The sequence below is a fragment of the Bos indicus genome, chromosome 4, assembly GCF_029378745.1.
Source record: "Bos indicus isolate NIAB-ARS_2022 breed Sahiwal x Tharparkar chromosome 4, NIAB-ARS_B.indTharparkar_mat_pri_1.0, whole genome shotgun sequence".
Classification (NCBI taxonomy): domain Eukaryota; kingdom Metazoa; phylum Chordata; class Mammalia; order Artiodactyla; family Bovidae; genus Bos; species Bos indicus.
The window spans coordinates 11,428,396-11,434,395 of NC_091763.1; positions in this window are offsets into that span (position 1 = coordinate 11,428,396).

The window sequence follows — 6,000 nt, forward strand, 5'->3', positions numbered from 1 at the left end:
ATCAGTGTTTGATTTTTTTAAATTAGTTTTGGAAAATTCTCAACCATTAAGTTTTCTAATATTACTTCTGTTCTCTTCTCTCATCTTTCTCCTGAAATTTTTCTCCTTTTTTTCTTCTGAAATTCCAGTTACACGTTAAGAGCTTTTCACCATGTCCCACGTGTCTGTATGCTCTTTTCAATGTTCTTTTAATTTGAAATGACCTAACTTGTAGTTCATTGATATTCTCTTTTCAGTTTCTAATCTGTTTCAAAACTCATATATTAAATTATGTTTTCAATTCTTTAACTTAAAAAAAATCTATTTATCTACCTAGGTGGGCACCTCTGGTCTTAGTTGTAGCATGTGGGATCTTTGTTACTTCATGTGGGATTTTTCAGTTGCAGCACGCGAACTCCCCAGTTGTGGTGGTCAGACTCTGTAGTCGTGCACGAGCTCAGTTGCCCCATGACATGTGGGATCTTAATTTCCCAGCCAGGGATCGAAACCATGTCCCTGCTTTGCAAGGTGGTTTCTTTACCACTGAACCACCAAGGAAGTTCCATCCATTCTTAAATTTTTATCTGATTATTTTTCATAAATTCCTGCTTTACAGTGAGGTATCCTATATTTTCTGTTTTTAAAAACATTTAAATCAAGTTTATACTTTTTAAATTTTTTATACTTTCTTTTTTCCCTTGGTTTTTATTAATTGATCATGTTTCTTGGCATATCTACTTTTTTTGACTCCTCGACATAATGTCCAAAAAAATGGTCGAGGCTCTCACTGGTGCTGTTTTCCTCCAGAGGGGATATAATTTTCTTCTGGTAGGCAAAGAATACAAGTAGATCAACTTGATGCATTCAAGACTAACCTATTTCTAGTTTGCCCTACTTCAAAGGTCTTACCCTCTTTGATATCTCAAATAAATATAAAGGTCCTTTGCTCTTTAATGCATATTAATTTCAGGTTTTTTTCCAGGACATGTAGATGCATAAAACTCCACCTTTTTACCTTTTTAACTTCTTTAATAACTGTGTTCTGAATTGTCAACTGGCTTCTTGAAAGCAGGTGGTCCTAGAGAGTGAGGTGGAAATGGCACTGTCTTCTGTGACTTAGCTGTAGAAGTCACATGTGACTGCTCCTGCAATATCCTTTATAGTTGACTAGATAGGTCAGCCCTACTCAGTGTGGAAGGACAAACAGGAAAAACACTGAGTACTCAGTGTAAGTACCAGAGGACAAGGGTCATTGATAGTAATCCTGGAGACAGTCTGCCATAGCAGAGAAAGAGTCAGCAAAAGAGAGGGAGAAGAGAGAATCAAAAATAAGGGAAGTACTAAGGGAGATCCTATCCAACTGTGTTGTGTTCAGTTCTTTGTGACCCCATGGACAGCAGCCCACTAGGCTCCCCTGGTCCATGAATTTTCCAGGCAAGACTACTGGAGTTGGTTGCCATTTCCTCTTCCAAGGGATGTTACCAACCCTGGGATCAAACCCACATCTCCTGTGTCTCCTGTATTGCAAGCAGATTCTTACCCACTGAACCATTAGGGAAGCTCCAGTAAGGGAGATTAGTGTCTCAGAAATGAAAGGATATATTTAAGAAGAAAAAAAGGTATCACAAATAGCAAATGTTCAAATAGGATGAGTACTGAGAAGTATGCATTGGATTAGACATTTAGGTAATCAGCAGTGCATTCTGCCAGCATTATTTTAGAAAAGTGGTAAAGAAAGAAGGTATGGTCCAGGTAATTGTAGCATGCTTTGACAGCTGATAGGAGCTGGATTCCAGAACTAAACCTGTTTCAGTTGCATATAAATGAAGTCCAGTCTGTAATAAATGCAATAAATGAAATAGGAACGATAAAAGAGAATAGCTGATAATCTAGTTGAGCAGCTATTACTGGGGGATAAGAATGAGAAGTTACATTAAAAACAAACTGTACTAACATGAAATGGGGCTCAAAACAGAGCAAAACATAAATGATACTTAAAATTAGCAACACAAATTCTGGCCTCCAGAAAGTCTAACATATGTTAGCGACTCAACAAACTGAAACACTAGGGATTGTAAGGAAAAAGGATAATAGGCACAAGGGGGAATAAGAGCTAGGCAGAATGGTAACAAAAACAAATAAGCCAAAAATCCAGGTATAGGATACAAAGACAGAGCTTACTTGTTAAAACCGTTTTAGCCATACGAGGATCCAAAATAATACGTGAATAAAATGTGTTGGTCATTTCCTTCTTACGACTTACAGGTTTATAGGAATTTTTCAAGTTGTTCTAATTGAAAATTCCCACAGGGAATGACAGTGAATTTGAGCAAGAATCATCTTTGGATCTATCTTAGGAGAAAGTCTTTAAATTTTCATTTTTCAGGAGGTGTTTTTGTCTTATATACCTTCATTCATTGATATATACATATGAAGGAGCTACACAAATCTGTTTGAACTAGTAAGTATCGAAGTCACCATTACAAACATTATATAAAAACATTATACCATAGAAAATCAGTGCACACCTCAAGAGGTAGAAGAAACCTCTTGTATTTATTAATACATTAGCAAATGTATTAATGTCAATATTATTTGTTGTTGTCCAGTCACTAAGTCATGTCCAACTCTTTGGGACCCCATGGACTGCAGCACACCAAGCTTCCCTGTTCTTTTCTATCTCCTGGACATTATTTAGTTGGTTCCAAAAGAATTTTGATCTTTCCCAAAGTTCGGTTCTATATTTTCTTTCCACTCCTGGATCTATCTATATTCAAAATCAGCTTTTCAACTTCTCCCTTATTTTTTTAAATTAATTTTTTAATTGAAGGATAATTGCTTTACAGAATTTTGTTGTTTTCTATCAAACCTCAGCATGAATCAGTGAACTTGATTCTGGTTGTATCTATTTTAGATATGTTCTCCTTGCACCTCCAAATCCATTCCCCACCCTTCTCCACCCTGCATTGTGTCCCAGGTAGACGGACAGCATGGTTTCAACAGTTCTCTTACCTGCTGGCTTTCATTTAGATTTGGCCAGTGAAATGTAACAGCAAGAGCTCCGTGGGTGTGAGGGGAGTGACTTGGGGTACTTGTTCCAGTAGCATCCTCTCTATTCTAGGTGATTCTAGCAAGTGGTGATGCTCCTTACTGAAAGTCACAGGTCCTATCAAACAACCCTCATCAGGTTCCAGAAACTCCCAATTCCCTTTGCCACTTCAGGCTTAGAATTGGTGTTGGTGTGGAAAATTTGTTTCGTAAAGCTGCGTGCATGTCTGTAAATAGTCACTTTATTGAATTACCTAGTTTGATCGTGACAACTGATTCCTTCTAAGGTCCCCAAATAGCACCTATATTTGTTGGTTCTTTCAGTATATAAATTTATCATCTTTGACTTTAAAAAAAAAATCCGTATTTTAAAAATCACGTCTATGACTTTGCTTTTAGTGTTGCTTCTATGTGACCCTTGCCCTGTTCTGTTTGCTGAGCTTCTAGCCATTTTTCAATCTTTAAATGAAACGATATCTCTTTCCTAACACGCTCCCTCCAAGGTGACTCATCTCTCCGGGTTTGCCTGCAACAGTCCTAGTTAACTTCTCTTTTCCTGGCATTATCGTGGATGCTCTCCCTTTCATTCCCAAAAGTGTACAAGTTTATATAATAAATTATTCTGTCACCTTATCTATGAGTCCTTCAGCTGGAAGTAATTTCTCCTGATTCTGATATCCATATAATTTTATTTGTATTCCTTACACAAAGTAGTCTTTCTATTGATATCATGGTCATTTATGCTTATCTGCAGTCCCTTCATGACCTGTGCTCCTTGAGCACATAATCGTGTCTTACCACCTCGCCCCTCTTTGCTCTAGCGTGCTAGAAGCTATACATATAGAAAGAATCTGTATACAATATATATTTTAAATTATATACAAACTATATGTATTCATTTTTTATTTATATACACACATATTTTGTATATACGCTATATTTACATATGTAAATTGTATATAGAAGTTATAAATACAGAAACTATATATGTTTGTGTATATGTATATATATACGTGTGTATATGGAGAGAGAGAGAAATGAATGAGTACGCCACATGGCTTCCTCACAGTACAGAACATTCCAATTTAATCATCATCCTTGAATTAAAGTTACATGAGATTGAAATTTTAAGAAGGAAAAAGGTTGACCAGGCAAATATTTACTTGACCTTGGAGTGAATACGTGGACGCTGGAGAGCGTGTCACCTCTCTCAGATAAGCTTTGACTGAGTGCCAGGCTGCTAAAGGTAACCAGCATCACAACAGAACAGAAATGAGAATGTGAATTGAGGGGTTTGTTTCAGAACAAATGTGTGGCTTAGAAATTCTCCAAAAACACTTGTATGTTGGTGGGGGTACCTTCACACAAATAGGTCACAATAATCTATATATAAAAAGTTAAGTCTTTTTAGGCAGAGTTTTGCAAGTTTGGGGACATTTAGATAATTTTTAAAATATTCCTAGTAATATGCCAAAGAACATGTCTAATTCATCTTTATTTCTTTCATATCATTTACACCACTAACAATGTATTGCTAAAATGGTAATAGTGCCTTCAAATATAGATCTGTTACATTGAAATAAAAGTATAAAAGTATGTATCATATATATATCCTATATATAATATTTGATATATGTATATATATAAACATATTTTAAAGCAAAATTAAATAAACATTTTAAAATTGGTTATGTATTTAATTGTTCTTTTTAGAAACACTATTAAGTGCCAAATTAATGTTAAAAAAATGCTATCAAAATATCTGTACAGACCCCACTATGGTACAAGCAACACAAAGCAATTCAAATCCGGCTGTTCTCTGGCTTTGATGCCTAAGCTGACAGCACCCAGCAGGAAACTAAAATTTGGAAAAGGTTGAAAAGCTCACCTCTTTTGTCAGTGACTTGATTTGCCCACCTTCAAATGTCCACTATACTGAAATAACCTCTACTTTAGACCAACTTCACATTTTATCCAGAAATTAAATGTGTGCTTTTGAGGCTCTATCAAATTCAATTTTCATAACATCCACAAATCTTAGAATTGTGACAGATCAATGCATTCATCCAGTCCTTCTCTGTGCCCTGGTGGCTCTCAGTTGTGGAGATATAATGGATACAGTTGTGCAGCTTTTGAGTATATTTGACAGACCCAGGTCCTATTTCTGAATTGCTATCAGGTCATTGATAGTTTGAACACACTAGGGAATATATAGGCTTTCCTGGTGGTTCAGGGGTAAAGAATCTGCCTGCCAATGCAGGAAATGTGGGTTTGATCCCTGGGTTGGGAAGATCCCCTGGAGAAGGCAATGGCAAATGCACTCCAGTATTCTGGTCTGGAGAACCCCATGGACAGGGGAGCCTGGCAGGCTACCATCCATGGGGTCACAAAAGAGTCGGACACAACTTAGTGACTGAACAAGAGAATAAATGACAGAAGAGGAGATGAACCAGGAGGATAAGTAGATGTGTCTCTGGATATAGAGAGACAGGTATACTTTGCTGCATCAGACTGGTCTCCCAGCCATCCTGATTTATGTAATCTTTCCTATCTTTGCTATTTCTTACATTGGCAGAAAATGTTAAAATGACCCCACTACTCTCGCCTCCTCCCCACTTTTCACTCTAGGGTGATTGTCTTGGCAGGTAGTTATTATTTTAATATATGTGTATTCCTAGAAATGGAGAGATGAAGGGAGGAATCTGAAAATGATTAAGTAAAAATAGCCTTGCACTGGCGTGTAATTATTCATAATAGGTCAGAAATCAGAACAGTTCCATAAACCACAATCTAACAATGCATCTTAGGGATAGGGACTGCAGAATATAATTTAACTTATCTACACTGAACATAGAGCTAAGTCAGAACATTTTTCCTGATGCAGTGAAGAGATTCAACTTCAGTTAAAGAGGCATCTTTTCCCTGAAAAATAAATCTGAAAACCACATTTACTGCCTAGTCCTCTCAATAGTT